The 23,531-nt window shown below is 39.4% G+C and overlaps 1 protein-coding gene across 6 annotated transcripts in view; it reads right to left on the reverse strand.

Moving 5' to 3' along the window:
* LOC129193111 (leucine-rich repeat and fibronectin type-III domain-containing protein 2) overlaps positions 1 to 23,531 on the reverse strand; it is a 147,130-nt gene that overhangs the window by 31,451 nt on the left and 92,148 nt on the right. For 5 of the 6 annotated variants that reach the window (XM_054797775.1, XM_054797776.1, XM_054797772.1 and 2 more), the window contains one exon: positions 15,686 to 15,817. The gene's annotated coding sequence lies outside the window, so the exon portion shown is untranslated. Of the gene's footprint in view, positions 1 to 15,685; positions 15,818 to 20,105; positions 22,551 to 23,531 lie in introns of those variants that run through there. The other variant, XM_054797777.1, reaches the window with a different exon arrangement.

The following is a 23,531-nucleotide window of genomic DNA, read 5'->3' on the forward strand; positions in this document are numbered from 1 at the left end:
TCGGTGAGCACGTCTGCCACCTAGTCAAAAGATCTGGGTTCTCCCTTTTGGAGCTCGCATGTGTTCTCTTGCTTGCGTGGGTTTTCTCTGGATATTCCGGCTTCCTCCCACATCCCAAAAACATGCAAATAGTTGAATTTGAATTGTCCTTAGGTATAAATGTGAGTGTAAATGGTTTGTCTACATGTGCCCTGTGACTGACTTGGCAACCATTCCAGAATGCACCCCACCCTCCGCCTGAAATCAGCTCGGATAGGCTCCAGCTCATCCACGACCCAAATGAGGACAAGCAGAATAGAAAATTGATGTATGGACAAACAAAAGCCAGTGAAAATCTCCTTCGGGCATGCTTTAGGGGAGGTTAGATTGCTCTTTGTAAAACTAAGCACAGCACAGCAGGGCCTGAGCTCCCAAGAGTCGCAATCTCTGCAATAACGGAACATGCATTATTGGTGTGTTTTATTTTATGGCCAGTCAGCCCTGCGAGTTGTTTGCCTTTATAAACACACACAACTGGAGCGGCATTGTGTGTTTGCTTTGCAAATACGTGTGGGTGTCTCGAGTCAATGTGAGCGCACTTGTATACATGACTTGAGATGAAAATGTTTATGTTTACGTTCACGTATGAGCACCTGGAAAGGACGTCTTAAGGGTACACATGTACATATGATTTGTTTTCCACATAGACATTGTTGTCAACGGGATGCAAGCCTTCATTTTGATCAACGAGCATGGGACTGTGGCACTTTAAAATGTGACCTTGTTGAAGTGTGAGTAGAATAAATGACAAAACCCTCATTGATAACAAACATTGAATGATTTTGAGACATTTTTTTGTTCACGTGCTAGAACACGATCTAGCTTCTTTTTTTTTCTGCCGCCGTCACCTGCTTCTTGCACACCTCGCTCACGGGGACTCATGACACACCTAATTCTCTGCTCGGCCTCGTTGCAGTGTTGACGCCCACCCGCCCTTCTTCGTCCCCTGTGATCTTGCAGAGAATGTCACTCTGATCAGCCAGTGTGCAGTGCTCTTATTTGTGGGCCATATCTGCTTCATCTGGTGGTTTTCTGTCGACGGTGGCGCCCTTCAAAAGAACAATCTAAGCCTCAATTTTAACGGGTCCCTGCCTGTTCTAAGGCTGTCAATCCCCGCGTTCCCAAGATGCACTGCATGATTACCTCAGAGACAATAACACTATACATAGATCTTCCCTGACTGGAATAATCGCCAGAATAATCCAATGAGGAGACTTAATGCTGGTAACCTGATAAATTTCCATTATAAGATCTCAAGGACAAGTAGCCAGGGCATCCAAGTGCCTTATTGAGACACTTAAAGTACATCTTCATCTAGTAGTTCTTTTAGTTCCTCCTCCACAGATTTCTTAAAAAAAAAAATAACCTCGGACTGAAGCTATTCGGACCAAAATAACAAAGTGGGGAAATGGTCACTGAATAAAACAACACGACAAACCCGCAGGCAATGTATGAAATGCTTGACCAAACAGGGAGATATTTTGGATCTCTGTAACACAACAGTAAACAATCTTTATCACGCTGTCCTTGAAGCTTCAATGAAGACACCTCAGCAACATCATGGTTTTCTTGCAGAAAGGAAAGCTTTCTATAAGGCCGTTGTGGGAAACAGGGGCCAACATCTGACGGCCTTGATGAGTTCACAAAGGATGACACATCAGTATCTGTGGAGACCCCTAAACACCAGGGACTAGGGACTCAGTCTGAGAGGCACAGCGAAGGTTTAGCCAACATCTTAAAAACAAATCACGACAACAATTGTTACTGCTTTTTGACATGAAGTTACATGACATCTCCATCAGCAGTGTAGTGCATCACCAGTCACTTTCCCCCCCACTTCGTCCCGTCAGCCGAGTGAGTTCTGGTCGGTTTTCATAGTGGAGTCGTGGAGTCGCTTTAGCAAAGCGTTTTGCTTCTCAAAACAATACACGTTCAAAAGAGTAAATCATTTGCATCTCAAAACAATTTTTGATGAAATAGTCAGACCTCACAATTCTCTCCATTCATATCACTGCGCGTGGCCGCCTGCGTATATGTTTCACAGTGTTTAAATGCATGCATGACGGCCGCTGCAACATGAGAAAGTTAAGTATGTGTGTGTAGTGCACATGCCAGCAGGACGTTCCTACACGCCCAAGGCAGAGGAAGAAATACGTTTTGAAGAGTTCTGCTGTTCCAGCCCTCCAGGTAAGAACTAGCTATACTAGCTAATTAGATGTTTACAATCTAACGGCATTATAGTCGGAACAGACTATCAAGAATCACTAGTAAAGTTGTGTGCAGCAAATCACCAAATGTCATATAACCAGCGAAGCCACTACATTACATAACATAATATGATGACGTCTCAACATGCTTCCAGTCACAATACATGTTAGATCTATGTACGTTTCTAAAAAAAAACTGACATAGATGTCCAGTGTCATTTGGAAATCAGTCAAACTAAGATGGAAAAGAATGGATATAGGCATAGTCTACTCACATCTACAGTACAACTGTGGGTCCAGCTTCAGCACTTCTCTGTCCCTCCTGTTTCTCTGCCCATTCTAACTGCATCTGACAAAGTTTAGCATCAGTGTATTCCTGTTCATATAGGGATCCCTTCGGCTTTGTGATAAGAGAAATGTTGCTATCACTTGTTTCATAGTCAGACATGTTTACTTTCACTATCCCAACAGTAAACACTGTGAAGCAGGTGATGGAAATGTGTGCAACAGTTGACAGCTGGCGGCAGCGTGCGGTGATGCCAACGGCGAGAAAATAACGCTGAGCATTTGTGAGATCTGACTTTTTTGTGGAAAACGGTTTTGTGATGCAAATGTATTTCTCTCTTGAATGCATATTGTTTTGAGAAGCAAAACTTGCTGCTAACACTGCTAACAGGGACCTTTTGGGGAAAATACATTAGGAGCACAGCACACAAAACTCAACAAGACCTATGCCATATTGTGCGCTAACGAGGAAACGCAAACTGAGGCAAATTTTGGTGTGAATTTTTGACGTAAACCGCAAAACATGCTAACCAGGACATCACTGATTCAAATGAATCCTTTTCAAAGACAATGACAACCACCACACACATCGGCCGGTTATACATTATACATACAGTATTTTAAAACATACAATAATATGCAATGACTGTGAAATAGATTCCATATTTGTACAGAACATGCCACTACCAGTTGCTTAGTTGGATGTTTTCCTTACATTTTAACTTTACATTAAAAGCCAGAAGGACACAGTGTGCCATACAAACGTGCAACGGGTTGCAAGCAATGCCCTCACTCATTCATAAGTCTAAGCCCCCAAAATGCTTCTGTGCCTCCCATTACTTAGTTAAAAGACAAAGTTGGTTCTTAGTGACAAGCTTCTCTCTGCAACCACACCTCACACTGTACCTCCTGTGCAGAGGTGTAATCTCATTTTCCACAAGGCTGGTGCTATTTCCCATAAAAAAGTCTTTATCAAATTCACACACAGTGATTATGATGCGCATGAGGCTTCACCACCGTATCTGTGTCACTTGTGCAGCCAGTGGTCGGCTCAAAGAGCATTAACAGATAGGACAGACGCACACTTGTCTGCATGCTGGGAGTAGTGCAGATAACGCTCACCATGCGTACCAGCAAGATGGGGGATGAGAGAATTCAGCTTTTGGACTCACATAAACAGCAATTTTTTATTTTTTTATTTTTTTACTTTATATTTGACTACACAGTTGCAAGGTCGCGATACAGTATCACTTTGTGTGAGTTTACACTTTCACCTAGAAGAGATTATCTGTTTTCCAAATTCATTCTTGAAAGCGCTGAGACCTTGAACCAACTGACAAATGAACCAATCACGCTTACCCATGAATGGCATATCACTGACATAACCCAAGGTACAGTGTAAACAGTAAAGACTTGAATGACTGAGCACATGCTCGGTTTAGTATCTATGCTGTTATCATGTTGCATAATGCCAGCATGTCTTCCTTTCATTGTGTGAAGGAGGATTATGTGCTCCAGGTGTGTTCTCACAATGCACTTGGATATTTCCTGGAGTACCGTGACATGCTAGATTGTCCAGGTAATTTATAAAGCCAGCAACAAAGGATAATTTTGCTTCATGTTGCGTTTGTTAGCACTGTTTCACTCCCTCCTCCACACAACAGAGCATTGTTGCAATCCCTAAGAAAACAGAGTGAGGGAGTGGAAAATATGTAAAATTTTGAAAATACGTGGAAACAAGGCCACAGATACAGATACACAACTGTCACTGTGCTGCAGTACCAATTAAAAAAATATATATAAAAATCTATGCATGCCTCTGCAGCTTTCTGGTTGGAAGAAGCAAGTCAAGGTCGGTCTGTTATCTTTTTTTCACATCAAGGCAATAAAAATAACTTTATATGCCAAGTGTCTCTCAGATCCATTCTGGACAGAGCTGATAGGAAGTGTTTAGAAAGCGGGAGGCAGACAAAAAATGGGTGGGACATTATTGTGTGCCAGATCCATTATGGGCCAATGAAAACATCAAGAAGATGGTCAGCTTCCACACCTATGTATTACCCGAATTACTAGAATTACTGTTTTACGAGAGCTGTAGTTTAGTTTGTGATCAGAAAATGGGTCTGGAAGCTTTATGCTTTCTTTGAGCGTGCAGTAGATACAAAACCAGGAGTGAGATATCGCATGCAACTGAGGCTTTTGATAAAGTCACATTAAAAGACAGTGTCTCAATGTATAAATAAAATGTAGTGTAAAACTGCAAAAGGCAAACAACTAGTGTCTAATATCATCAATTGGTTCATTGATTTTGAAGGACCACAATTATTGAAAGTGCCATGTTCTTGTGATTCTGTTTTCTGTCCTTAGGGATACAGTATTTCTCCGAAGAAAGATTCACATTTTTTCAGTGCAAACATGTCTCCCTCTTTTAAAAGGCAACGTTTCTGCCATTTCATGCATGTCTGACCCTGACTTAGTCACTTTGCTAGTCCAAAGTTGAAAAAAAAGGGATACAGTAATGCCTCGTTTATGGTGTTTAATTGGTTCCAGACTGAACCATAAGTACATTTCCACAAAGTAGGATTTCTTATTTATAAATGGACTATAGAAAACGGCCTTTACGGCCTTCTGAATACGGTTTTCTACACGATTAGAGCCCTCTAGACATGAAATAACACCCCAAAGTCACCTTTACACTTGTATTACCCGATATAGTAGACATAATCAGAGAATATACTGGTACTTCCTGTGGCAGTGGCTGTGGCTATTCACTGGATGAAAAGAGGCGTAGGTGGGAGTATGTGGAAAGAGCATACAGCCAGCAAATCTGCCCTGTACCAACAAGACGCTATTTGTTTTATTTAGGTATCTAAAACAAAAAATATTTTTTACATCCTAAAATGTATTACATTTGAATACATTGATCCCTTCCCATCTGAATGCAACTAGTTACTAATCTGGCACAGTGTGGACGCACATTTTTTTCAACCCACCAAAAAAAAAAAAATCTCAGGGGTGTTCCCGTGTGGACTGGGCTTAATTTTTATGCTTGAAAATACTTAACTTGGGCAAAAAAGATTTTGCGTAAACATGCATATTTTTTGACTAATAATAAAGTGTCAACAACGAAACAGCATGATTTATTCATTAATATGTTTTTCAAAAACCGGGAAAGTGTGAAGCCGCAAAATTTGAACCACCACATGGTGAGGGAGGTCTGGATATATTTTTTCCCAATCCCACAAATCATCACACACACACAAATGACTCAGTCATGTAATTTCCCTCTGCTTCCAAGTTCCATGTTTATCTTTCATGGTACCAACATGCCTACCTCAGCAAAAACAAAAGCAGAACTCACTCAAACATTGCATTGCATTGATTCTCAAACTTTTTTAGTGGAATATTTTTTTCAGTCAAGTACCCCCAGAGCAGAGAAAATTATTTTTGGGCTGGAAAAAAAGTGAAAATATAAAAATGTAGTTCTCATCTGTTGTGCTCTTAAGGCAAGGCAAATAAGGCAAGGTATGTTTATTTATAGAGGATTATCTCACATCTTCTTGAAGACTGTGTCAGAGCCCGAGATGGTTCATGTGACTGACATGTCAGAGGTCTACTTTGGCGCCATACCATGAAGAGACTGGTAGACAAGCAGAGCTGTTTTAAAATCTATTCTCTGAGTGACAAGAAGACAGTACAGAGACCTGAGCACGGGACTGATATGGTCATATTTCCTGGTTCTAGTCATGACTCCAGCAGCATTCTGGATGTACTGCTGTTTTGCAGCTCGTTTGGATAGCCCAGAGAGAAGGTTGTTAGAGTAGTCTCACCTGCTGGAGACAAAGGCATAGATGAGCCTCTCTAAATCGGGTCTAGACACTGTTCCCTTGATTTTGGCAATGTTTTTAGGTGGTAAAAAGCTGCTGATGTTATTGATTGAATGTGGCTGTTCAAGTTCAAGTTTGAGTCCATTATTACCCCTAGATTTCTAACCCAATGAGTAGGTTGGAGTGAGTTGGAAGCATGTACAGATTGAACAACAGGGGTGCCAGGATTGACCCCTGGGGAATCCCACAGGGCATAGCCATTTGACATAGACACTGTTCCCAATCCCAAAAGTACTTCCTGTTCTCCAGATAGGACTTAAACTTGTTTAGAGGACTACCAGAGATTGCCACCCAGTTTTCTAACCTCTGTAATAAGATCACACGGTCACCTGTGTCAAAAACAGCGCTCAGGTCTAGCAGAACTAAAACTGAGAAATAGCAATACATATAATAGAACTTAAATTGTAAACAAATAAATAATTAACTTAATTGCAAATACAGTATTATGCACATTAAATACGTATTAAATATAATAATACGTGCCCTCTTATGGATAATAAACATGTACATGTATAGACTTAATTTATTTAATTTTTACATTCTGTCTCGCTCAGTTACATTAAACATACCATCAAAGTTCTGAACTGTAAATGTCTTTGTAAGGGTTGAACTGACTAAATCAGCAATGGATGAAATACTTCTTTTCCTCACGGTATGTACAGGTATGTACAGGTATATACAGCAGTGTTTCTATACAATTCATTTATGTGTCGTTTCACCATGAATACATTTGGACCACCACAAATAGATTTGGCGCGCACCCTCGCTCATAAACACATTATAATAGGACTATCTGTGAATGCACCATGTCCTTCCTACTCCGTACATTAGATGACATCGTAAGTCTGCTTCTTAACAAGTGCTATGTACCTGGTCTGCCAAAGAATAAGAAGACTTTGCGTGTGATCGGTGTTGCAATATATGTAGCGAGTACTCAGACTCCTTTAGATTCAGTTTTATAAAAAAGTGACAAATCCAGCAACTTTTTCTGGTCCTGTTGGATACTTTTGCAGACTAACATTAAAGCACAAATTGCTCTTCTCATTGAACAGCGGGTGGCGCTGTGCCCTCTTCCATCTAAAAGTCGTGACGGCTCCACCATGCTCATGACATAAAAAAAAAAAAAACACAAAAAGAAGCGACAGAAGAAAGTTCCAAAGTATTTCTAAACATATTTCTTCTGCTTTTCATGTTTTTGCTCACTTTTTGTCTCTTACAGTGTCCATTAAAATGATATGCACCTGCGGCATGTCCAATTATGCAAATTAGACCTGTGACGTCAATTTGGATGCCGCATGTCATTTCTATCGACTCCAAGCTTTGACATGTCACTCCTTCAAATTAAATGTGCTCCGGACACAGTCGGCCATAGACACATTTTTATTTGGAGCGACGCGAGAAATGCCAACATTGGACATGCATTGTTTGTGTCAAAATAAGTTATTTTGTGTCCAACAATACTTGCACATGGCTTCCAATATCTGACAGCTCCATGACGTTAAGATGTGGTATCAATGTCAGATATTAAAAAAACAGCAGTACAAATCACTGGTGTAAACTTGTGTGTTGTGGCTGTAAAAACAATAATGACTCACTGAAGCAAAATGTAGCTGAACAGTAAATATATAAAACAAAAAGAGAAAAATATGTAAACCAATATCCAAAACAATTTTTTTTTTTTTTTTGAGAATCCAAACATATCTTCTCCGTACACATGGATTATTCATGAATGGTACGTAAAAACTTGGATGACTGACAGCCTGAATATTAAAATGTATGAGATGAAGAAGTTGAGATTCAATGTTGCTGCAGGTAGGAGTCCCCCCAGATGGTCCTTTTTACATTCATTTGTTCCTGTGAAATGCAGCGAAGCCGACTTTCTGCCCGAAATATAAAAAATGTATTCTTATGTTGAAGGGTTGTAATTGAATGAATGAAGTACGGTGTGCTTATTTAAGAGAGAGCAATGCACAAGGGACAAGAGTCTTAGCAGGCACGCGGCAGCAGCAAGCTTCCATGCATGAAAAGCAAAATCACAATTTAACAATGGCTCTTATAACTTGATTAGGCACCTTTCACATTTCCACACACAGAACAGAAATCTGATTTACAGACTGATGTGAGACAAAATGCCCAGAGTTTCTCTCACAGCTATATGATAGCAATATTCCCAGATACTATAGTAAAAAAAAAAAAAAAAAAAAAAAATATATATATATATATATATATATATATATATAACAAATGGTTATATAAATGGTTACCTTTACTCCTCCCTTTGACAATACAGAAAAAAGGCCATTCAAGACCACCTCCCACACTCTTAACACACACACACACACACACACACACACACACACACACACACACACTGCTAGGTTATTAAAGGGACTGTATGGAGCGTCCTCCAAATTAATTATTTATTTTGTCAACTAAAAAATATATAAGAAGACCACCAGCGGCTAGCATAGGTTACCAATAGTGGTAAAAAAAACAAAACAAAAACAAATTGCACAAAGAAATTATATTTATATTTTTTACAATTATGAATTAAACTGCATAAATATACTGCCTATTATGATAGGCTATGCATTCAATGATAGCTAACATTAGTAGCTAAACTTTGCCAAATGAATACATAATAACATAACTAGTGTGCGGGCTTGTATAAGTGTGCGTACTTAGAGCAGGAAGTGGGCGGGATATAATGCTATTCAGATGTTGGCACCCTCCGGGCAGCTCAAGGAATCTGCTGCATACAGTCCCTTTAATGCGCAGTATTTACCTCCGCCAGTGCAGCGCAAAGCGCAAGCGCAGTGCGGAGGTTGTGTTTTCGCCGGCGTTTATCTGTCTGTCTGTGTTCAAAATAACTTTGAATGGATTTGGATGAAATTTTCAGGAATTGTCGGAAATGGGATAGGAAGAATTGATTACATTTTGGGGGTTAACCAAAATCGCAAAATTCAAAATTTTCCCAAATCCACCCTTTTCCCTACAACTAATCATTACCTGCTATTACTGCCACATTTTTCAACCGATTCACTTCATTACAACATTAACTCGTTCAAGAAAGACAGGACATTCATGCTATTAGCCACAGCACAAAAATTCCCATATTTTTTCTCCCAGAACACAAAATGCCTTTGATCTAAAGAGTTCTACAGTAGTTACTCCCACATTTCTAAATGTAAACCTGCTATTACCTACTACTACTTCCACATTTCTCAACCGATTCACGTCATTCCAACATCAAAGCATTCAACTAATTGAGGACATTCATTACATTTTCCACATACCAAGAATTCCCACTTTTCCAGACATTCCCATTTTTCAGAATGCAAAATGCCTTTGATCTAAAGTTGTAAATATTTCCACATTTCTCAACCGATTTAGACCATTCCAAAGTCAAAATTCTCAACTCATTTGGGACATTTAGCCTTCCCGGTACATTGCGCTATCATGCTAGGTGTTAATATGCTAACATTAGCATGTTGGCATTGCTAGCATGTTACCATTAGCATAGTAGCATTTATAGCCATTTTCATAGTTAGATAGACTATCATGGTAGGCGTTAGAATGCTAACGTTAGCACAGTAAGTTATTTAGCAATTTTTATGGGTAGATAATTATGTAAACACTTACCACTATTATGCTACTTGTTAGCATGCTAACGTGCTAGTTTGCTAACATTAGTAATCTAAATATGTACATAAAATAAATGTAGGGCTAATATTTGTGGTGTAAATAAATATGGGGGTAACTTTGGCGATTTTCAATACAAACTGAAAAAATTGGGGTGTTCTAAAGCTTTTAACTGATAGTACACATACAAATTTATATATTACTATTTATAACATTATGATTCCCATATTTCCATATCTATACCAATACCTTAAGACATTTTTCATCACACGAAACTATCCTTTACTGTTTACATTCCACACCCGACCGTGATAAATGGATTTTTGCAAAGTAGAACTCCTTATTTAGAAAGACATAAATAAGACTCATGCTCATGTGTGTTGCTATAAATGTGTTCCCAAGGGGAACAAACAGGAAATTACGTCGGGGGATCAGAGTTGAGTCTTAGCTTGGTGTGGGTCACAGCCGCAACAGTAGCTTGTGTTTTTTTAAATGGGGGGGTTGTATTCGGAATTAGTGTGCCTGTTGTGAGATAATTCAAACCTGCAATTAAAACCTGCTCCGGCCATCAAGTCTGGTGCTTCTGTGTCTCACCGAACATTACTGATGCCTACTGACCAGTGTAGAATACTACATATTATCACATCTTTGATTGTGTCTTCTGAGTGCCTTATATATGTATTTTACTTCATTTACCCATTTTTATACCTGAAAATGCTCAGTTTAGGAAAAAAAATATGTACAATTTGCTTAAATATGCACATTTTTGACTAATAATGGGCCGTATTCAACCACGAAACTGCATGATTTATTTACCCTAACCCGAAGGTGGAATGAAGCTGCGAAATTTGAACCGCGATGTGGCGAGGGACTACGGCAGTTGGTTTTAAATAGTTAGTCTTTGTGTACTTTCTTCTAAACTGCTTCAAAAGAAACATGCAACAAGCATACATACATACATGCACAGATCTGCCTTACCGCTATGAAATTGCAGGAAAATTGTAGCCTTTGAAACAAGTGCAGTGGAGCTCATGTTACTGGTAAACAGTCCAGCTGCAGCCTTATATAGCCTTTTAATTTATAGATGATTTCCGACCAAGCTTTTACGAGAAAATGTTGGCTCATGGCATGTGCCCTTGCTTGCAAATATGAAACGCCGGTACAGGAATAGATGTACAGTAACAAGAACACTGAGGTCCTTACTAAAGAGGAAGATGAGAGATCCATGGTGGGGCTTTTCTGTGCTTCAATAGGAGAGGCCGGTTTGGATGGATGGGGCGCAACACTTCACCTCAGGATGGTTCACCTCAGTTTCTAGGAAACTCCTTACTGCTAACAGATGTGGCTAGCTTATAAAAATTGCAATCAATAAACTGTATGGTGATACTAAACCGGGATGCGAGAAAAGAGCAGATTTAATAAATATGTCTTCTTTGCACTGTAAATTGTGAAAATGCATTTTATAACACCTGTAAGAGGTGACTTATTTTGCCAACCATCGTCTTATTTTAGTAGATGGGACAGATGGGGAACTTAATTATGAAGACATGCTGGTATTAATCACAGTAAAGATCACAAAAGCTCTCTAGTAGTACTTGAGAACCCATCTACAACTTGTATTGTCATTCTCTCTATGTTGTAAATGCATTAAGAATGCATTTGAATCAGGGTTATTTGATTAACAAGACCAGATGAAAGCGTTATGCCTCACATTGTGCTCAGATTTCAGCCAAGAGCATACTAATGTCATAGTAACACATACAGTGGCACTCAATTCAGCAAGTTTCCACGTCTCATTCCATTTCCTCCAAATTAAACCAGAATGTAGGGTTAGAATCATTTCCTAACTGTCACTCGTAGTTTGGTGGCTGACTCGGCTGACTTCTGTGAAGCCACTGTGGGTGAACAGTATAAAGAAGGCTTAAAGTTGCATATCACGGAACTTTTCATGGCCATAAAGTAATATCCTTGTATTTTATGCTTTAATTACTTCATAAGTGAAAGTGCGTTTTATAAGTTACATCACTGAAGTTGAGGAACTGAATGGGGTAAGACACCTAAAATTCATAAAAAGAATAGCCTTCAACTGCTAACTTTTGGCCACAGGAATTTGCCAATGTTTTCCTCATGTTTTATTCTCCTTTGTGAACTGTCGCAACTAAGAGAAACAGTTTTTTTGAAAAGTCAGGGGTGGATGAAAAAAAAAAAACCTGAACATACCCCAGAGTTCCGCTGAATCAGTCGCATGAAATGGAAGGAATATGGCAATTTTATAAACCTTTGTAGAACAGGCTGCTCTCACAAAGTGACTGACCAGGCAAAAGGACATTGGCGAGGGAGGCCACCAAGACACGCAAACCCACACAGAAGAGGGTTAAAAGTTTCAGTGTCCACATAACTATTGCCTGACTCAAAAGCATGTGGCAGACTCCAAGGTAAAGTGAAAGAAGATTATTTATTCCGATGAAGCCAAAATGTTGCTTTTTGGTCATTAAACTAGTTGCAAGTCTCACACTGAAGAAGGACAACTTTTGCTCTCTTTACTTCTTAACTTTAACCACCATTTGGTCTCCCAAGCGTGAGGCAGACTCCTCTGTGTATGGTGTGTTTTGTGGTTGGAGGAGGATGAGCTATCCGCCTTCCCAACAGCCATAGACGTCTAAAAAGCTGTAAAATTCCACCCGAGAAATGGTGCAACGGCAAAACAATGACAGAGTAACATATGAGAACCGCCAATTGCTATCCAAGCCGTCAGAAATTTTGAAGATGTCCAATATTTGGAACAGCAAACACTGTCTGTCAGTGTCTACATCTGTAAACCAGCTGAAAATCGAATTAAAAAGTCCAAAAAATGCTGAGTTTCAGATGGAATAGGTGTTAATTTAAGTAATTTAGGTATAAGTTTCAATTTACACTATAAGTCAACTTAGATCACATTAGGAATGGAAGTCCATCGTAACCTGCAGACCACCTGTACAGGGAGGCAATCAATGCAAAGAAATATCAGGAAATCCTGGAGGAGAGTCTAATGCAGTCTGCAAGAAAGCTACCACTTGGCAGATTTATTTTCCAACAAGACTGACACAGAAGTAACACAAAAATGGTATATTACAACCAAGTGAATATTCTGGATCGAATGAATCAAAGCCCAGCGCTCACCCCAAATGAGAATTCGGGTCTGGACTTGAACAAGGCTGTTCTCACACAATCCCTGAGCAACATGACAGAGTTTGAGCTGTTCTGCCAGAAAAAAAACGGACTAAAATTATGGCATCCAAATGTGTAAGCCTCAGTGAGAACTATTCATAAAGATTCATAAAGACTCTGCTGTGATTGCAGCTACAGTGGCATCTGCTAAATAGTGACTCTAAGTGGGTGAATAATTAAGCACTGGTTTATTTTAAGGCATGGAAAAGGTTAGGCACTATTGCAAAGGTATGATTGGATGACTTTACAGCCCTGACCTCAACTCCGTCAAACACCTTTGAGGTGAAATGGAACATAAATTGTGATCCAGCCCCTCCCATCCAACATCAGTGACCACAAATGTTCTTCTGGATGAATTAACAAACACATCGCCACATCTCCCCAGAAGAGTGGAAGATGAGCAGCAAAGACGCGATATTTGCCGGCTTTTTCTTCACTCAGCTCTTGTAGGTCTAAAGGCTTGGTGACTTTTGTCCATATAGCACATATCTATAATATAATCTCAAATTACTATGCACTTTTAATGGTCAGACGCTTGGACAAAGCCATATCTCAGCTGACGAGTTTGCACATCACTTAAACCTCTAATTTAAAAAGGATGGACAGCATTTTATTTGGGGCTGGTTTTGTCTAGAATCTGGCAAGCAATCAAAGTCTACTATATATCCCATCACCGTCACAGGCACTCACATCACCGGCACTCAACACCTACCTGAGACTTTTGAACAAAATCAAGGCAATTTCCTTGGCAGATTGCATTTTGTCTTTTTACCAACTGTCCCACTCATTGTAATTCATTTTTCTCCCCTGAGGTATACCTCTGACTTGGCATTGCCTACCTGAACCCTTATCTGTTTTTCTTCCCCCTCCCAAAAGTAAATTTGAAACAAGGAAGGATCATTTCAATGTCACGGCAGCTTTGTCCCTGGGATAAAAGGAGACAATAAGCTCTGCAGTGACAGCAGTAAATGGTGCCAATTTTCTCACAGAAAGGGTGATGGATAGAATGAGAAAGGGAAGAGAGAATCTGGAGATTTAGCTTAAGAGCCTAATCCAACTTTGTAAATCAGAATGTGGTGGATTTTGCTGAGTTTTTGACCCACTCAGTGATTTGTATCACCTAATCAGGTTACACAAAGGCATAATAGGTTTTAAGAGGATTAGGTTAAGAATGTCAAAATTTGGTGAGTGTTGTGCATTTTATGATTTGTATGGTGTGGATGAAACAGGTACATTTTCCATACAAGAAAATGTATTTATATAATAAGCCAATTAGAATAAAAGCCTATAAATACGAGATATTAAAACAGCATTAGCCACTTGATAATGCCACATGAACATTGTGACTGTTTTCCCTGACAAGTTTCTAAATTGTTCTGCAATTAGACACCACAGTTAATGATCCCAAAATGGCCCTTTGAAAGCCTTATTAGACAACAAAAACTGAAATTAGACAAATGTAACACCATGTCAGCCTTAGAGCTGTGTTTACAGCGTATTATTAATATGACAAAATGCCAACTACTAGGGCAACAGTGGAGTTATTTGCCTTTGACCAAAACCAACCATATTTCATGTTGTGGTTTATACAGTAGTACAGCATTATTATGTTTAACAAGACTGCATCAAACTGAGAGACGTTAATTTATTTCCCCCTCTCATGTGGCTAAAAAGGAATCCAAAATATTAGTAACACAATACAGTAATGTCTCATTTATAATAGGATATATGCGAAATAGGATTCCTTATTCATAAATCAAATATTTTCGCAGTCAACATGTTAATGACTGTTAAATACAGTTTTTGACATTATTACAGCTCTCTAGACATTAATTAACACTTGATAGTCACCTTTACACTTGTATCACCCAATATAGTAGACATAATAAGAGAAAATAAGACAGAAGACAGAAATAAGACATAGACGCACTTTTAGCATTGGGGGAGTCACATTATCACCTGGATTTCCTGTGGTGGATATTGTCTCCAATTGCCTTATCAATGTAACATTACTGACACCTAGTGACCATTGTCAAATACTACATATCATTACAACACACACACATACCTCTTGCCTACAGTTTGTTGGGTGAGTATAGCATGTCTTCTGAATGCCTTATATTTCTATTTTAGTTCATGTTGCTATTTTGATGCTTGAAAATGCTTCATTTAGGCCAAAAAACAAACAAAAAATGTTTAAATATGCATATTTTTTTTACTAATAATAGGCCAAAGTCAACCATGAAACAGCTTTGATTTTTTTTTTTTTTAATGAAAATGTTAAAAAAAAAAATACCGTGATAAATGAAGCCGCATAAGTGGAAGTGTGAAGTGAAGGGACAACTGTATTACAGTATTTTGTAAAACATGTCACATTTCATGCTGAAATATAAGACTTACTGGTATTTGAATACTCACAGTGATAGTAACTGTTGGTTGGCCCACTCAGGTATCCAGACACATATTGAGCATGTCAAAGTAGGAGGCAGATTTTAGTTCCTCTTCATCAAAGCCAAATTTGTCTCACATTTGTTGAGTCTTAGAGGTCACCTGAGAGAGAAGAAGGTCAGAGGTGACACGGAATATTATCTGGGATGCAAATAACAACTCACAGAAATGCTGAGAAAACTTAAAACCTTAAATATTAGCTGGCATTTTGAATACAGAACATTTAGTGCTGAATGATAGACTGCCTGTTTAGTGCACCTTTTTTATGTCGATTTGTGTCACTGAATTGAATGATGCAAGAATGGTTTTGTTCATTTTTTTTGTTGTTGTTGTTTTTAGAGGGTTAAACCTGCTGCCTCATTAAATTGTGTCCCAGCGTCAGAACGCATGATCTCACAAAACACATTGCTGGTTGGGACCACTAATGGGCCCAGATAAAAGCACACAGACTTGGAGACTGCAAGGATTTATTATGTTGACTTTGGTCAAAACTAATTTCACCTGCGCTTACCAAGGTGAGTAAACTTTTTTTCTCAGCACAATAACTGCTTGCTTTCTGAATAATGCATCTTTCTGCTAAGAATAGGGCTCTCGTTAAAGTCTGCCAGACATCTGTCTCCTCCAAAACAGGCAGTTGGGGCAGAACACTAAAACACAAAAAATTGTGCTGGAAGGAAATAAGTCAGTCTCATGACGATGGGCAAGATTAGAAATCAGAGTAAAAGCAAATAAAAAGTACCGTCAACAAGAGCTGCAAAAATTAATCAATGATTAATTGAGTATCCAATTAATCTACAACTATTTTGGTATTTGATTAATCATTTCTTGTTTTAAAAATGTTAATATCCTCTGATTTAGGCCTGTCAAATGTGAATGTTTTGTGATTTCCTCAGTCATCCATGAAAACAGACCTATTATCTTTGTGACTTAGGCAAAACAATATTACATTGTTTTGAATATTAGATATTCATATTACCGTATATAGTCACACACATCAGCTTTGACTTTGGAAAACAATTATCAACATTTTTGCCTCTTTTCTGCTATGTTGTAGACCAAACCACTAACTGTTTGTGTTTGGTTCATATTGATTTAGTTGGTCTAGGGCTTAACCGATTACTTGATTAGTCAAAACATTGACTATGAATTGATTATGACTATGAAAATTATCGTTGGTTACAGCCCTGCTGTCAAGTATGATATAAAGGAAAATGTAGATTGTTTAAGCCGTGAAAATGACCATTCATTGCCTTTTCTCTGTTATATCCTGGCTGTTTCTTTAGAGACCTTTTTGAAAGAGTCACGGTAAAGTTGCGGTAAATTAACAAATTTACCGCAACTAAGACATGCACTGTACAATTGTAAAAAAAAAAAAAATGTTGCTTTTCTCTTCTTCTCTTAGCATCGTGGAGGCCTTTGTTTTCTAATTTAACAAATGCAACTGTAACTATTGTTATATATACATAAAAATGGGAAATTTTGATGGGAGTTTCACTGGGGAGCAACTTCCATGTAGCGTAGATCTGAAAGATCTTTTTTTTCAGTGCACAAAGGCCGCTCAAAATGCATACTTTTTTTACATTTCCTGTGAAGAACGGCTGGACGGCTGTCTACTGCCAGACCTCTGCATCGCTGTTGGAGCTCTGGACTACTTTGGCATTTTTCTTGGCATCAGATTTTTACTAAATGTAGATCTGTTGCTGACACCATTGGCTTGAATGCCGTCTGACATGACGAACTATACTAATGCCCATCGCTCCAGAAATACAAATATTAAAAATATATGAACAAATATTAAGATCACATCATCTCAACTACAAGGACTAGGAAAGGCAGAACATATAAAGACTGATAGTCTGATGCAATGAAGTCATCAACAACACTTCAACACACTACTTGATTACAGGAATAATACAGCAGTAATATGCAACTGGACAATAAAATAGATATTTTTCATCCAAATATCCAGATCAATGACATCAAACAATATACTGTATTTCATTTATGATTCATATGTTTATGATGAATCTATATTACGCTTTATTGATGCATTGCACAATTTTTACTCCTGTAATCATACTTTATTCACCTATCTTTAATCTCTCATTTTATCTTTTCATTTTTATTTTTGTTTGCTTTTAATCTATTTACAATTTATTTGTTAGCGCTTTTTTTTTTTTTTTTACTTAATTACTGCATAAGCTATATAACTATTGCTTACACATCACTCTCCTTTCTTTCCCTGACCATCCCCAGGTTTCATGACTAGATCCCTGCTATTCCTGCACCCGATGCTTATCTGGCCTGTCCACAAACAGGCGACGAAGATGACATTCTCATTATCTGTTGCTGCATTTTGCTCCCCTCTCTCCCTACCCATCCACAGTATGCTCCATGCAGACTACAATCCATGTCATATTCAATGATAACGTGACCAATGGTATCTTCAAACACTGTTTTTTCTCATTAGTCTCTGTCCCCTTTCAAACAATGTACTGTTTGGTGACTGTGCAATTAAAACTACAATACAGCTTGAACAGGAGCAATATACCAGACTCAACAAATGTGTTGTGAACTCAACAAATGTGTGATGAACCATCTCCAAAAACCTAATTCAATTTTACAGTTTTTCACTAACTAAGACACCCAAAATGCACATGAATTGTGAACCATGAAACATTGAACTTCCCTCCTTGTTTAACTTTCAGATGACCTCCTTGACATGTTGTGCAATCAAGCAAAAACACAGCAAAAATAGGACAAACAACAGGACAAAAAACGATAAAAATACTCCATAAACACCTTTTATAAAATAACTTTTCTGTAGAATGTTGTCATGGAAAGCGTGTTTTTTAGCCCTCTCTGCCACATCGGCTTGCTGCTCTGTAAACACACCCCCACCCACTCTGCTTTTTTGTATAAAAGCCTCGTCTTCTCAGAGCTGCTGTGATGCCCTATGATTACTGTAATGACCTGCATACCACTGGAAATTGCAGTCTCAGGTTTCAAAACCAGTAGAATTATTTTGATAGTGCACGACTTATAGTCATTTAAAACTAGCATTGCAAATCCTATCGCCGGCTACAGTGTGGATGTTTAATGTTTAAAAGAACAATATTGAAACGTTTGGCACGCAGTATTATAACACTAAATCGTATTAAAACACTAGCCATGGCCCACGGGCCGTAGTTTGCTCAGGTCTGGCCTCGGATTAATCACTCTAGAGGTAAAGCCAGAAAGATAAGGATATTCCGTTATTGTCCCACAGTGTGAAATATAACATTGACGACATAGCATCAAGAGTTTCTCATGGTTGTGTTAATTTGTAAATATCTATGTGTTACACAGATAGTGGCCATTTGTACTGTATGACCCTTGGCTCATTTCTACACTGTAGTATATTCTCTCCAAATCCCAGTGAGAGGCTCAGTCTGCAGTGTGGGGTGTTGCTAAGCCACAGAGGTTTCCTGACTCCTTTGGTTGTAGCGGTTAGCCTTTTGCCAAATAAACCTCTGCGTCAATGCTGGCAACACAAGACGCTTAATTGGATTCCAGAGGCTGCAAGCTGCGTTCTGCATTTCTACAGGCAGCATGAGAGAGTGCCCACACTGCCTGACGGTGGGTTTCATACATTGTTTTGAGTGCAAAGAGGCATGAAGCTGTACAAGTTCAACCACAATTCAGACAGTTACAATTTCACACTGTGTAATTGAGACATGGCTGTTGGCGTACGTGTCACATAGGTCATCAATAGCTGTCGCTCTAGATTATAGTCAGAGTGATGGAGTGAAACACAGCACGCATTGGAAAAGATTTTCCCAACGGTGAGTGAAAACAATGTTCTTGCATTGCTTTTTTGTACCTTGTAGTGTTCCATATGGAGATAAGAACATTGAAATATGTTATGTAACAATGTGACCTTCAGTGGAATTAAATAGTGTGGTCGCGTACCACATTAAGACAGCAGCTGTGTGCCAGTCTTGTTAATAAAGCAATGCGACTGGAAGATGCTGAGGCATTAAAGCTGCGTGCTATAGTTGCATCCAGGTGTTGTTTTAGGAATTCTCTGGTTAACATCCTATCTGCCAGAGGTCAATTAACTTATTTGCGTTAATACAGCAAAGTGGGAGAATCAGGAGGTACACACTGTGATAACATGTAGCATAGCTTGTCAAAGTGCTCTGTGCTACCACATATCACGCTTAAAGTTGCTTAAGCCATCTAACGCCTGGCTCAGGACTTTGGTTATAATTAATCTGGTTGCCCAGTAGGTTTGTAGTGCAATATGCATGCACATGAAGTCAAAATTAGGCATTTAATCTGCCCTGAGGTATTTAATATTTGGCATGTCATAGTTGAGGTGGCTCGTGCATCTAGTCCGGATGCCTACCGGACGCCTCCCTGGTGATGTGTTCCGAGCATGCCCAGCTGGGAGGAGGTCCCGGGGCCGATCTAGGACACGCTGTAGGGATTGTGTCTCACAGCTGGCCTGGGAACGCCTTGGTGTCTTACCGGTGGAACTGGAAGAGGTGGCCGGGCACGGGAAGTTTGGGCTTCTTTACTGAGACTGCTGCCCCCGCGACCCGTACCCAGATAAGCGGAGGAAAATGGATGGATGAAGCACACGTCAGTAAACAAGTCAGTAAACAGAATATAGTATGCACATACTGTGTATTCCCCAAATTAATTGCAGTATTAAGACAAACTTTAAATGGCATGGGGCAAGAACCCCTAGTTCACTCTTGGTCTTAAAGGTGTTGTCTGCTTTGGTTAGGCACTGCATTGGGGGCGCTAACTTTGGAATATTATAAATGCGTCCTCTTCCTGCTCTGCCGTTGCAAGCCATGCATAACAGGACATTTTGGACAAATCTGTCGCACTAATTTCATAGAAACTGTTTCTGCATGACTGTGCAGCCATTACACAAAGCATTTTGCCCGCATTTGTTACCTCAAACATCATTCATTCACTTCTGGACAACTACAGTTGTCATTTAACGCGGTTAATTGGTTTCAGACGTGACTTTGATAAGTCAATTTCAGCAAAGTAAGATTCAGTAATAATAAATGGAATATTTTCGTAGTTAGATCATAGAAAACCTGTTTATGACTTTCTAAATATACTGTATATATATATATATTTTTTTACCATTATTAGAGCCCTTTAGACACCACTCCTATAGTCACCTTTACTCTTCCATTGTTCTTTGTTTACACCACATTGGCAATGCACAGGCTACGGGATCACTGAAGGGACACAAGAGTCTGCCACGGCGTTAAGCATAGCATGCTTGCGAGCTAGCCAGTTAGCCTCCAATTTATTTATTCTAAACCTAAGAAAGGGTTTCAAACAGAGTAGGGAAAAAGGACAACGTAAGAAGCCAAAAAATGACCTCAACATGGAATGGGAGGGAAACTTTTTTTCCACTTTGTCATGTTGGAATGCCATGGCTGACTACATGCACTGTTAAAGTCATCTAATGTCATGTCATGTCTTATCAGTGTTTGGTGTCATTACAGGTGCCTAGTGACCGGACTATGACTATGTGACTGTGACTTGTCTTTCAATATTTTTTGACAAATAATAGACCATAGTTAACCACGAAACAGCGATCATTTGTTAACTAATTAATGTTTGAAAAACCACGATCGAGTGAGGGGACGCTGTTCGAACCACGATGTAGCGAAGGTCGACTGCACTCCCAAAACACTGAAAATGTCTTCCCATAAAATTGGAAACTGTTATGACTGCAAATGGGAGACCAACTCCACACGAGCTTCCATTTTCAGTTCTTGCAGGTTTAATGGCAAGTTTAATGGCACATTTGTCTATACAGTTTAACAGTGGAGTGTTCCTCATTACTGTCCCATTAGAAAGCAGCAAGGGATGACTTTGTCAAGCCTTTCAAAACTGTGCAGGGTACAGTACGTGCATACTCTAACTTTCCCATCATTATTCCTATCAGTGTTTCAACCTAAATCATCAGATCACCAAGGGGGATGGTGTAATATTCCTCTCAATCAGATCCAATCTCTCTCTTCAAACAGACCCATCATGATACCATGACAGGCTGCTAAGTATACTGTACCGCGACACAATCTATCTAGAGAGATTTTCATGTGACACAGGCTGCAAATGAGGCATCGCACAGATTTGTGGACAGAGGACATGCAATTCACATCCCTTTGCCTTCCTGTTGGGTATGTTTTGAGCTGCAGTAAGTGCCAGGTATGGGCTGAGCATGTCCCTTTGAATGTCAATGATTAATGCCTTCAAACAAACTCCCACTCTCGCGGCACAATTAACTTGCACTATAGTCTTTTTTTTCCACTTCGTGTTGAAGGGAACTGAAGCCTGAGCTCCACACTTTCGATGAGCTCTGGATTTGTTTGCCACTTTTCCTTCACACAGACCTTGACCACAATAGCCAAGCTCATTAATGCTAGCAGACAAATCCAAGAAATTGCATAGCAATGGATTGACACACAGGAGAAGAGAATCTCCTGCCCCAGAGGAAGAGTAAAATTCTGTGTTACGCCAGGCAAAATGTCAGCGGAGCGGGCTTGGCGGGAGGCGTACCTCGAGGAGGGCTGGGGGTGAAGTAAATTACACAGAACGTTTGGGCGGGAAGAAGGAAACCCAAGGAAACACTGCAGGAAGAGGCGCAGAGTCTAGAAGATCCAGAAAGCTTTCTGTGCGGGTTATTGTGTGTAGCTGTGCTATAGGAGTCCAGAACTCAATAGAAAGGCCCGAAAATGAGTATAATAAGTTCTTCAGTAACTGATGACATACGGAAAACTTGTTGTATTGTTCAAGTGTAACAATTGTTTATTGTAATTTTGTTAAGCATGTTCAACTTGAAGTAAACTATTGCCATTGCCATGATTTAAAACACATCGCACTAAACCCACATTTTTCAGTTTAGTGCAAAATGCCAGTATCTGTGACAGGTCCCTAAATAGAGCGACATCACAACAGTATGACACAGTTGAACGAATCAGTTAATTTAACTGAAAACGCGAGGAATGTCGCATAACAAATGACGGACACTCATGAAAACGTCCAACATTTTGTGTCCTTTCTCAGGCTGTTTATCACAGAGAGTCACCAGAGTTTTTGCGCTCTTTCGACTCCATTACCATTGTTGCATGGAAAAGACAACCTGTCTGTGCCAGCCGATCAACAGACTGCACTGTGTTTGGCTCCAAAGTTTTAGGACTGCAACACTGGTGCCAAAAAGAGGGGGATAAAAAATGGTAGGGTTCAGATTAGTTACCATTCAAACCTTCTTAGTGGAGCTTGGTAACGTTCCTGAATTTCTGAGGCGCATCAACACACGAAACTGTAACAGAGCTTGTTAGGTAAATTAACTAGAGTGTCACACGTTAGTGCACGCTCTCTAAAATAAAACCACCTTTCTCCAGATCACCAAGCTAATACTTTGTGTCTACCAATTACACTGTCGTTTTTCCCCCTGCGCCAGCAGTCTAAAAGTGTCATACATTTTTAAACAAACCACTTCTTTGGATGTACATGGATGTTTTCGGGATAACTTTACACTATGCATAATCTATGTTGTGCATGAGAGTTCCCAGTTCAGCAAGCGGCATGTGAACGTTCCTTATTTTGAGGCCAACGTGTACAAAGCAGTAAGAGTGGTGATGAGCCTGTGCTGTTGTTGTTGTTACTATCTTTAGCTCTGCAGCAACTAGAGGATCGCATCGGTGAGGCATTTTCCATGTAATTTATCTCTTTGTGCTTGACAGGCATTAACAATACCCTAGTTCAAAATGTTACATTTTAGGGCCAATTTGTC

The sequence above is a fragment of the Dunckerocampus dactyliophorus genome, chromosome 13 (genome assembly GCF_027744805.1).
Source record: "Dunckerocampus dactyliophorus isolate RoL2022-P2 chromosome 13, RoL_Ddac_1.1, whole genome shotgun sequence".
Lineage (NCBI taxonomy): Eukaryota > Metazoa > Chordata > Actinopteri > Syngnathiformes > Syngnathidae > Dunckerocampus > Dunckerocampus dactyliophorus.